At 28.7% G+C, this 13,591-nt stretch overlaps 1 pseudogene; it reads left to right on the forward strand.

The window, feature by feature from the left end:
* Positions 1-13,591, forward strand: part of LOC149567120 (pentatricopeptide repeat-containing protein At2g03880, mitochondrial-like) — a 179,811-nt pseudogene that overhangs the window by 133,615 nt on the left and 32,605 nt on the right.

Below are 13,591 nucleotides of genomic sequence, written 5' to 3' on the forward strand. Positions count from 1 at the left end.
TTTTTTTTTTTTTTGGGTAGCATGCTTCATTTTGGGAGATTTTATATATGTTATGATTTGGACTAATTAATTATTAGTCTACATATTTTCTCCACTAAAAGACTTCTTCCTACAAATCATCTACTACCAAAAATGACTACAATCTCCTTAACTTATAAAATGTCGTACAAATATTTTATTTTTCTAATGGTAATACAAAAAAAAATTAAATTAGCTAATTTATAACTAGTAGTTGCATCTTGGCGTGCATTTCCCAGGAAGCAATATAACTGTTGATACTTTTTAAAGCCTTAGCAATATAAGATATTTATGAATATCCTCCAATAATTTAGTCTATGTAGGATAGATTTGTTAAACTAATTAGACATGGGTTGAGAAGTTGAAGAGCGCACAAGAGATTTTGTTAGCAGATGGAAATTCAAATTTAATAGTGGTTCAACATTTAACAGTTCCATTTACTTGTAAATCACCAAATAACTACTATCATTGATTCATAATAACCACTATCATTGAAGATTTAAATTCACATAAAAATGTGCAATGGATAAATATGAATAGTATAGACTTGTGTTATGTTCCATATCTTATATTTTGATTTTCGAATTTAATGTCTCCAAAGAATTTTGCTACTATGAATTGTTATATGCTGCAACTGTAGTTGAAATGGAATAGTTTTCCTTAATAATGATCACAAAAGCATTCTCTAAACTTTAGTAGATAAAATAAAAACTAGGCACATATTTAATCAATAAAAGTTATTATTCAAGAAAGGGTAATTTGTTGAAACAAAATTACTATGAGATCCAAATTGGTAATCATTTCACATCTTTATTTTTATGATAGTTCATACTAAGCTTTTAAGAAAGCTAATCCATAAATATTTGTGTACCATTGACTAGAAGCCTCAATTTTCTGACTACACATTTTCCTTCGAATTAGTCTGAAAGTAAAATTTATAGTTGACAGACACCTTCAACATAATTAGTCTAAATTCCTTTTTTCTACTAAATTAACTTCTTCCTACAAATAACACCAAGACTAACGTCTCCTCAATCTATTTATCATCCAGGAACTATTACCAACAAGAGCTCTGAGTGAGCTTCAGTCCCTGCCTTATGGAAGGGTACTTGTAAGATTAAAAAATAAATATAAAAGATAATGTTATTTTTTAGATATCAAAAGTATTGAATTCTATATGAATTTGTAGCTATAACTAAATTTTTTGTTAGGTTGTTGTATTGTGAATCATGTCCCAAAATTTAGTTTGATAAGAATGGTGGTACTTGATGTTATTGGATATAGATTGATATATAAGTCATTTAAATTTCTTAGGCTAGCCTAGTTGTCATCTACTCTAATAAGGAAACTTCATACTTCATTTGATTAAACTTAGTCTACTCATGGTATATTTGTAAAAAAATTTAAATAAAAAAAAATCAATTAAAAGTACCAAAATATAAAGTGGTTGCTCTTAGAAATCTATAGCTACTAGAGGTGAAGATAATTTTAAGATAATTTTTATAAAACCTTTAAAATATTTCAACATAATTTATGAGTCCTTATCAATGTGTTTATTTATATATAAAATTCTACATAATATATTTATAAAATAGTTTACTTAAAAATAGTTTTATTTTTTAAATGAGAAAATAAATTATATAATTAATAGAGTAACAGGAAAAATATAAACTCAAAATTTATGATTGCTATAAATCACTTAAGATAGAGTTATTAAAAATGATAATGCAATAAATAATTATATTACTTAAGATAGAATTATTTAAATTTAAAAAAAATTACTACATTACATTTAGAAAACATGTAGTAAAAAGGACCTATATAGTAAAATAAATTTGAAAGCCAAAAAAAATTCTTAGATTGTATTAAAAATGATAATGCAATAAAGAACACCATACATGATACATCCATCCATCATAAAAGATATAACATCCAACATGAAATACAACTATCCATCATAAAACACATCTAACTAAGTGTGTAGTTCCTCCCAACTGTCAATAGCATCATTAGACCATCATGGGCCCTAGCCATCCCCATGCGTAACATCCCAAGCTACCAATTAGATCGTCGGTACTATAGTAATAGGGACATCACTACTAAACATACTACAACATAAGCATAAGGAAATCTAACATCCTAGAATACGCATAAGATGATCCTACAAAGTAGATAACATCACTTATCACATGCCAATCATCAATATAAGGAAATGCGTCAGTAAATAACATCACCTAAACATGATAACAAGCATCTCAAGAAGCTCCAACCATGATGACTACGAATAGATCTCAATGGTAAGAGTGAAAAAACACTACCACCTAGCCACGTGGAACCTAAATGACCCACTCCCGTCGCACTGAGGAGATAGTCTCAAGTCCCAAATAGGATATCAATCCAAACATCAAAATACTCTCTAGGTCTACGAAATCCTAAAAGTATTCTAACTCAAAGGTTCTAATAAAGAATGACATCTAATCCCAAAGGCACACAAGACACATAGGAAACCTACTATGTAAATGGGCAAGTGTCATCGCATGAATCATGTAGGAGTTACCTTGGCAATTTCTTAGGACTCTAGGGTCCCTAGTGATCCCCATGCAGCCACTAGTATCCTCTCGTATTGACAAGGCATACTACAGAATGCAAGGTCACAACCAAATGTTCTCTCTTCTCCCATCCTAGTCTGTACTAACACTCGAGGCATGTGCAAGAACATATAATTATCTTATTAGGTTCATTTTAATCCCATTTAGTATAATGTTTTCACTTATTAAAACAACTTACAATGGGTTACCCCCAGGACCACTTAGGGTCTTCGGCCCCCATTACAAGCCACTTCCTAACACTACAAGTAGATTACCTACCCTAGGCTCAATAAAATCACAAATCAAAGAATCATATAAAAATCACCTCAACCCTATACAAGTGACTAAAAAGCATCAAAAGATAATCCACAATATTCACATCAGTTCTCCACGAGCAATTGGAAAGCACCAAAAGATAATCATAATAATCACAACAGTTCTCTACAAGCAACTAAAAGCATCCCAATAATACTGATCAAAGACTCCAAAATGGTCAAGTCAAACATGTCACAACATGACATCATCAAGAACAAGAAAACACTTCAATCCCATCAAGGCGACTGGAAAGTAATCCAAGTATAATTGATCGAGGACTCAAAAATGGTTAAGTCAAGTATCTCATATACATACACCTTAGCTTCATACAAGAAGACTGGAAAGCAATAACAACTAGTAAATACAAACATATCATAGAGTACACCATCACATTACCATGGTTGGCCTAAAAGATCGAGATCAAAATATCAACATGACATCACAAACTCATAACTCCCAAGCCTCTGGTAACAACCTAAACTGGTCAATGCTAGGTCAACCCCAAAACCCGAAAGCATAAACAATACATAGAAAACATAATAGTCTCATAGTTTGGTTTGATTTGAAAACACATAGTTTGAGTTAAACAATAAGTTTTTAGTTTTCAGTGTTTGTGTTCAAGTAAATAGTCTTATAGTTCATCTTTACAATTAACCCATTTTTGTTTTTAAATAATTCACGAAGTTACCCCTATTTGATTTAAGTTGATTTCCTAAAAATGATCTAAGGACTAGTTATTTATTTAACTTATTAAAATAAGTGATTCCAATCTAAACAATAATATTAAAAATAAATCTACAATTTTCGTTTAACTTTATTCACCATTAATTAAATTTAATTAAACTAATTTTTAATTAAATTAATTAATGATTATCAAACTAAATACTTATATTAATTTCTCAACAATTATTAGTTATTTAATAATAATTAAAATTATCGATAATTTTATTTATTAAAATTTAACTATATTTAAATGCATTATTATTTAATTAATAAATGATAATAAAACCTATCAATATTATTAAATAATAATAAAGTTTAAATTATAAAACTTATTAATAAAATATTATTAAATAATATTAAATTTAATATTAAAAACTATTAATAATATTAATAATAAAAATTACTAATAATATTAAACTTGTTAATAAAAATTATTAATTAAAATAATAATTAAAAATTAATATATATAAAAATATCTATTAACAAATTTTAATAATTTAAAATAATAATTAAAAAAAACTTTATAACAAAATTAACACACAATGCATATAATAAAGCCATTGGTTTTAATTAAAGGCCATGCAACTTGCCCTCTGTCATAGGAACTGTGACAGTGGGTACGGCTGCTGCCGGCAGTCAAGGTGAGTGGGGGGTGGGGTAAAACCCCCTCCCCAATGTATTTTTTTTTTTTAAATTTTAAATTAAAAAAAAAACATCCCCCTCCCCCATTTGTATGAATATAATTATTTGTTTTAAAATACTTGTTTTTATTAAATTAATTTATGTAATAAGATTTATATATAAAATTTATAATACAAAACTTTTCTTTAAACAAAAAAATATTTAATTTTCAACATTATTCTGATAGAGAAAATATTATTAAGCATCCAAATTTTTAATCTTAAATTTTCATTTTTAAATTCAAACCCTTCCCAAATTAAATTCTATTTTCTTTAATTTAGAAAACAAGGGTTTCTGATTACTTTTCTAATCTCCACGTATACAGAAGATATGGCCAGCTTTTAACAATTTACAATATTGAAATGTTTAAGTATTCATCACAGAGAAATTCAAATTCACAATCCACAGGCATGATGAAGACAGGAAAGGAAAATTGTGTAATTAAATAGTGATCAAAACACAAGACCCTACCTGAACCTAATGCTAACATGCAACCACCCGAAGATTGTGAGAGAATTTGCTTCTATCCAAAAATCTCTCTCTCTGAAACTTTCCCGAAAATTCCCTTCCAAAATTTGCTTCAGATTTTGCTTTCAAAATTTGCATCCCAATTTGTCTCACTCGAAAATGAACCCCCAAAATGAGATAAAGAGTCCTCTCCTTAAATCGAGCACTAATTGTGCATTCCCCGAGGAGAACTCTCTACTCACCAGATTTGAACTCTATATTAACTTTTATTTATCTTTTCTTAATCTTATCATGCACATTAATTGCATTATTAAATAACTTTCTTTAATTTTCACTTGACTTCGCTTTTAATTTATTTATTTAAATTTAATCTCATGCACACTTTATGCAATTAAAATATCTTTATTAAGTTCACTTGTTTTTTTATCTTTTAATTAATTTCTTATATTTTAATCTCATGCATATATCATGCGAACTTAAATTTTTTAATAAATTAAAATATTTTTACTTTTTAATTTATTTTGAAACTTAATCAATAAATTATTTATTAACTTAAACAATAATATTTAGCATTTATCTAAAAATGAACTCTAAATGTATTATTATTAAATTAAATAAATATTATCACGTTCTAAGTTTATCCTCATAACTTTTCTCTCCAAATTTGATTCCTTTTTACTTATTTAATTAATTTTCTCAATTAATTAAATATTAAAATATCATAATAAATTTTCATTAAATTAAATCACTAATTTAATCTTTTAATTAGACTTAATTAATAGAAAATTTACCAAAGACTCATAAAACAACATACGAAAACCCATCATAGAAAACCACATACAAAATCGAACTAAAGGGTTATAATCACGAATAAACATCATCTGACGCATTCGGAGGGTACACAACTCAGATACTTGTCCTAATTATCAATTATGACAAATGGCTTAAGGGTTTAGGATTTGGACTTAAGAATTTATCTCCCCTCTCTTACCATTGAGATAATGTGATAGGGTATGCTCATCCTGGCAATTCAGGGAAGTCGATACCTGGTACTTGCAACCTGCATAAAATCTACACATGTACAAACACAATAGTCTAAGCTAAACATGCAATGGTAGGAAATGGTGCATCATGTAGATCCTGACTAGCAGGTGACTATGACTCCCTTCCTTAACCACATCAAAAATGTCATACATAAAGAAAAAAAACACGCACACCATACACATGTAGTATGGGGTAAGTATCCATAAGAAAACACATATGATAATCCATCTAACTAATCATCATTAATAACTGAAAACATTGTAATAATCATCATGCATACATGAAATATAGAGTGCTGAGTAATCTCATCATATAATCAACTAAATGTAAAACAATATCTGATAATCTTAAAACAATGTCACTAATCATAAGCATAAAACTAGCCTAAAGGAGTTCGGCAATGATAGGAAAAATGTGAACTAGGGCTAGGCACTACATGATTTCCCAACACGACATTCCATGTTTAGTTTGTGTTTCCATTTTGACATTATCACACTTTTGCATGATTAGATTTTTCCAAATTATAACTTGTTTGCATGATTAGATTTTCATATGCTTCTACTATTTTGTGCATGATCATATTTTAATCTACTGCTTCTATTTTGTGCATGCTCATATTTTCATCTGCTACTAATGTATTGGTTTCTTCCAATGATATCTATAAGAGTAAGTCATCTGGAATTTTATGTTTACTTGAAGGAAATAGGGAAGCAACTAGGGTATACACTCTTATCTAACTATGATTTTTATGTTTTTGTGTGAGGAATATATATGTGGCTTATGGTTTATATACATCTTTCTACCAGTTCTTGCATCTTCACCATTATTGTTTAATGCTAAATGCTATCATTTATGTGGATTGTGGAAATCTAAGAATGTTAACTATGCATTAGTTTGATTGAGCAGATGATTGCTAGGATGAGACCTAAAGACGTGTGCTTTTCAATTGTACTATTTGTTAGTGATGTTGCTTATGGTTAATATATGTCTTTGTACTAGTTCTTGCATCTTCACCATTGTTGTTTATTTATGTGGATTGTGGAAATGTGATAATGTTAATTATGCATTAGTTTGAGTTGGATTTGAGTTCTCCATATTTGATTGAGCATATGATTGTTGGGGTGAGACCCGAAGATGTGTGCTTTGCAATTGTACTATTTGTTAGTGATGTTTATCACCGTTCCTATTGCTTCCATGTTATCTTGGATGACTGCTCCATGTTCAAAGGCAGTGCTTCTAGCCTAGGTGGGTGTTTGAAGTGTCATACCTTTTGACCTCTTTATTTGTACCCTAATGTATTGGATAAGTATTGGGATAACTTGCATCAACATTCAGAACCAACCCTATTTTTCACTCTTCTGGTCAAATTGACTTCTAGGATTTAGAATAACACAAACACAGATGAAGATGTCGATTCACCCACAATCACACATTAATTTTCCCATCATTGTGGTATTTGGGATTATAATTTTTCCATCAACACTCTAACTACGATTTTTAAATGCCTTTGTGTGAGGAATATATATATATATATATATATATATATATATATATATATATATATATGGCTTATGGTTTAATATAAGTATGTGTACCAGTTCTTGTGTCTTCACCATTGTTGGTGCTGAATGCTATCATTTTCTTCAAAAATCTCAATGCCTCTGGCAATTTGTTCACACTACAATAGTCGTCAATAACAGTTATATAATTGATACAATTGGGAATAAGTTAGTGATGTCAACGCCCCTATTGCAAAAACACCATCCTAGTAAATTGTGCTCCTTAATCTCTCCACATCATATCTTTGCTTTATGATATATAAAATGCATGCATTGGTATGCTATATATATTATAGAGTGTTCTAGCATTTGTGACAATATACAATTGAAAGTTACATGTCATGTGTCAAAATTTTTAAGTCAAGAGGTATCTGCATCACTAGCAGGATTGGACTGAGGAGTGACAACATAGTCCATTGAATATAGATATCAGAATATATTTTACACTTTTGTAGTAATTTCTCATTATATTTGTTCATTTTTTATATAGGGTTGATGGATTTGACAGAAAACAAATACCGATCGTCATCGATGAATTTTGCAGTGGGCAACAACAGTCACCATTTTGAAGTTTTGCGATAATTTAATTGTGGGTTTGATTCCCAGAGGGCGGAGATGAATTAAGTTTCAAAGATTTGTTTTGCAAAATGATCGTCGTCGTCGATTCCACATCGATCCCGGTACGTTCCATCTTAGTTATATTTTATTAATGTTAATCGCTTCCATCATTTCAAGGAAGGGATCTGTTCATGTGGAGATTATTGGTGACTCCCATGAGCCGAAGAGGGAAGGATCTTTATATTTTATAGCCCTTCTCCTACCATTCTTGTCTGTGAATCATAGATAAATCGCAATCTTGAATTTTTTCTAAAAATACAATATTTGTATTGCAGTCTAGCCGGCGATCTGTGCCAATTAGGGGTGCCAATTTTTCATAAATTTTGGACACTTTTTTTTTATGGCAGAAACTTCTAGGAAATTGTGATTTATTTGTGATTAGAGATCACAAAATTTTCAGGTATTGCGATTTAATCACAAATAGTTTTACACACTGCGATTTTCATAGTCAAAAGCATTGTTGAAATCTCGATTTATTATTCTTTTTGAGCAGTTGAATTTAAATTCATCGTAATGGGCTCTGAATTGTTAGGGCGAGTCGTTAGTTTTTATACTTGTGGAAAGGATACAATCTACCACATAATTTTTTTGCTTCGGAGACAATTTTCTATTAAAGTGGCTTACTGTTTCTGAGTTTTGGCAAATTTACAAAATAACAAAATCTAGAGAAAATACACAGTAAATCTAAATTTAATCAATGACTATATTAGAAAAGAATTCAATATTTCAGGGATAAGAACTTTAGATATAGACAAACTGTAATCTTTCATTAGTTTAGCTGCTCCAATTTGTAAAAAGCTTTAACAATATTAATCTCTTGGCCATGAAAGCAATGCACTTCTTAATTCACATTCTTCCTACCACTGCCATATTTAGAAATACCAAATACAACACACAATATGTGACAATATTCTGGCCAATTGTTGCTTGCTATTTTAGTGCGAAAAAAAAATCTGACCTGAAAGAGGGTTTCAGTATTTTTTTAGTGTGTGGTGCTGCAACAACTTTTTAGGTGGAATACACCAAGTTTTAATGGAGGCTCTGATTTCTACAGTCTCAGAGGCCAACATCAGTGACTTTTCTTGTCATATGACAACAAGCTTTGGAAAAGTTATAGTGGTCATTCAATAGTTAACTATGGATTTAATTTATTGTCCTTTATTGGGTATTCAGGAATTATGAATTAAAATTATCATCATATATTAGATATTCATCATCATATATTAGATATTCAGGAGCAATGATGGGAAAATTTACAGTGGTCATAATCATTCAATAGTTGATTATGGATTTAATTTATTGTTCTTTACTGGTTATTCAGGAAGTATGAATCATATTTATCATTCTTTATTCTTTATTGGGTATACGAAACTATGGTTAAGTTTATTGTTTTTTATTGAGTATTCAAGAAAAGATATGCATAAAGTGTCTTATGCTTCACTTTATATCAAAGGCAATCTAACTTTAGTAGCTCTATCTCTGATTGTGATTGTGTGTATTGTTTGAATCTATTGGAATCCAACTAACAAATTAATCTATATGTTATTGTGGATAATAAATGTAACACTTAGCAACCATTGGATCTAGGTGATTCTCACAGAGGTAAAGCACCGGAAGAATAAATGTAACACTTAGTGCTTATTAGATCTAAGTGATGCTCATAGAGGTGAAGCACCTAGACTTCCCAAGATATCACCCATCCCATACTACACTAGCTTAAGAACGCTTAACTATAGAGTTTCCTCCATGGTTAAACCCACTCTGCTTGCAACCCCATTTGCAAAACCTTCACAAGTATTGTGCTTTATGAAACATTCATTAGAAAGCCCCTTTATCTCATCAGTTGATAACTTTAACTCTATATTTCCTACTTCATATACTTATATAACTTCAGTTCTTATAAGAACTAAGCAATCTTGTCCTCCTTTGAATGGAGAGATATGGAACAATAATCCTTCTTAAAAATGCATTTTTGTATCCTAATTTTATAAAGATATAAAAAAATCTATTTGAGCATGTATTTTGCCATTTTGGGAGGCTTGCAAATATTAGTTTTTTTCTCTTGATTTGTTCAAACATACAAAATTGTATTATTGTTATAGATTCAAAAGATCAAATTTGTTACAACACTTCTAACATTTGCAATAGTTGTTTTCTTCTTTGTGGAGATCAGTAATGCAAAGCCAGAATTCAAACGAGTCATGAAAAGGATGTGTGTTCCTTTGTTAAAAGGGAATGACACAACCAAACTTGCAATTTTTATTTAAGATAATTTACAATCTCTTGCTATTATACTTTAGCAATTTTTTGCATACAAATTGGCACATTGAAACTTCCTTTTTTTAAAACTAGAAAATTTATAATTAACAAGGGACACAAAGCATCAAAGTTTCCACCAAAATGTATCTAGACTTAAGAATAGGTGAAATTAGTAGATTAATGAATTAACAATTTATAGATTTTTAAGTAATTTTAACCATCATGTGGAATAAGATATTGATGTATTTCACAAAGATGTAGATATCTAAAAATTTCAATTACTAAAAATAGATAGTGTTGCATACTTTTAAAGCCGAATAATATAACTGTTACAAGGCTTATCAAGATCTTTCTTGATAGAAAATGCCTAAAATAATTTATAGATAGGTTGGCTTTCTAGATAAGGCTTCTAACTTTACCCAATATAATATTCTACAACCTGTTGAATTGAAACCCTTATAGAAGAAAATGCAATACTTTTCCAAACATGTTGATTAATGCTTTTCCATATTGGAATTTGAAACAATAATATCATTACCCCTATGACTAAAGTCATCTCACTTAAGAAAAACATTCTTCTATACAAAGAACAACTATAGGAAAGAAGGTTGCATTAGATGGAATATGAGATTTTTGAATAACTAAATACAACTATAATTTATAAAATGAAATAGTATAACTATTAAGTGGTGGCATAAACAAATATAATGAAAGTGTAATGACAACATACATTTCTTTAAGTACTCTTTTTATCAGAGGTAAGTTGTGTGACCATGGAACTATGGTAAAAAAATTTACAATTATTGAATGACAACATTAAGTATAGAATGAAAACATACCCCTCAACATACATTTATATTTTCATCAATGAGAAATGCTATGACTACACACAATTGTACGAGATCAAGCAATTGTTAAATGAGAGACGTATGTTGGGAGAAACCATAACCGCATAAGTATATGTCAATTGAGAATATATAATTGGAAGAAACTTATGGCATTGTTCAAATCATTTTATTCGGTATCATTTGGACCTTTGTTCATAAATTGAACAATGAAATAATTTTTTTTAATTTCTATATTTTATTATTGTTATGCTTAAATTTCAAAGTGTTGCATTGACTATCAAATTTTCGACATAATATGAATGTCTAGACTCTAAACTTGAAATTTTGATGCCATGTCCGATTGAACTAAAAGGCCTAATAAGTTTTATAGACTAGGCTTCTAAATTTTCCTAGTGCATATGTCTACAACCCATTAAATTAAAACCCTAATAGAAGAAAATGCAAATGCTTTGTTAAACATGGTGGTTATTATTTTTTGAATTGGATTTTGAAATAGTAATATCACTACCCCTACCACCAAATTCATTACACTACAAAAAGAATAATTTATTATACAAAGAATAAATTATGCATGATTGCATACAACTCTAGGAAATATGGTGTAATTTTTTTAAATTACTAAATAAAACTATAATATATAAAATAAAATTGTACAATTATTGAATGATGACATTAAATAATATAATAAGCATGTAATGAAAAAATGTGTTTCTTTGCTCTTTTGTGTAATTGAAAGTTTATAAAAATTGGAATAACGTCTAGTTTTCTTCAATTTATATATTCAAATATTTGTATGTTATTTTATTATTTTATTATCTTATTATGTATTATGCTTTTAATATGTAACTATTTAAACCCACTGAAATCCAAAACAAATGTGTAAATTCTTTGTTCGTAATGAAATCAACATGAAAATTAATGATCTAACAATTTGATCATCCAATCAAACCATCATGAAATTCTTAGGTTTGGTATTAAGACTAAGTATCTAACAAAAAAATGACTTTATTATTTCTCATATTTAAAAAATAATAGATTAAAATTACGTATAGGGTTTCCTCTAGCCAAATGTGTTTTCATATATAGATTTTTTTTCTTATTAAAATAATTTTTAAATTTTAAATTTACTAAATATTTTGAATTAAAATATTCAAAATTATAAATTCACTCTATTATACTTTATTTAAAATATATCAGTTCCATATTAAACTTTTGTTATCGTATCTTATATCTTGTATCTTATACTTATCAATGTAATTGAAAGTTTTTTAAAATTGTGATATAGTTTTCTTTGATTTATATAATTAAATATTTGTATGTTATTTTATTATTTTATGGTTTTATTACTTCTATAAAAACTTTTTATTTTTTCCATCAAATTGTTGCATTTCATTTTTCTTGTATTCTATTGTCAACTTCTCCTCTTTCTTGACATTAAAGGGTGAAGAATGTAAAATTACAATACTTTTACTATGTAACTATTTTATCCCAATGAAATCCAAAAAAATGTGCTTGCTTTGTTCAAGATTTAGATTAATTTTTATCCATTGTTGTTGAAAAAGTAATATCAGTTTTGTACTCACTTAGTTTTATGCCCATTTCATTTGTGTTTACATATACAACATTTTCTAATATTGGTACAATTGACATTTACACAATATTATATTTTAGAAATCATTGAAATATTACAAGTGACATTTGCACACTATTATATTTTGGTGAATATTGCTTTCACTTGTGTGACCTATCTAGGTTAATTCCATTTAGTACTATACATGTTATTGATTTTTTTTCAAATTTAACATTTATTTTGGTTTTCTAGGTCGTGGCTAATTTTGCCCAACCTTTCCTCCAGTAATACATCAGAGCTGAATACTCTACAACCAGGGTTTAATGTGTCTGTCAATTGGAATGTGCATCTTCAAACTGAAATCCAAGATCAAGTATGCCAAGTTGCCTTTTGAATGCGATTTTTTTTTTTCTAATTCTAAATTTAATAAAAATGACTCATATCTACTTCCTCTTATCAATTAATCTCATTTTCCTTTTATTTTCTACCTAGTAGACTCCAATTATTTTTTGTATTTATAGTTAAACAAATATTTCAAAAAATGTATTCAAATCAACTCTTGAATTGGGATGTTCTACAACATTTAAACCTCTAAAGAGATTAGTCATGTGTATATACCTCTATTCTATATAAAAATTTGATTATACGCTATCAATTTTACATCTCTTACATTTTTCTTTTCTAATAAAACCTATCGGCGTACCCCTTGCACCTCTTTCTGGTGCAAGTGCTAGTATGCCTTTTCTTATCTTTTGAAAGGCCACCTGTTATACCTATATTTATTGTGCATGATTGATTTATCACTTTTTTCAAGACTTTTTGTCGACCCAATAATACATCGAGCACCCGGCCGCTGGGCGGGAAGGAACAAATAGATTATGAAGAAGTATCCAAATTATT

Source organism: Cupressus sempervirens, chromosome 3, assembly GCF_028749045.1.
Source record: "Cupressus sempervirens isolate cs-2001-9-10 chromosome 3, ASM2874904v1, whole genome shotgun sequence".
NCBI lineage: Eukaryota > Viridiplantae > Streptophyta > Pinopsida > Cupressales > Cupressaceae > Cupressus > Cupressus sempervirens.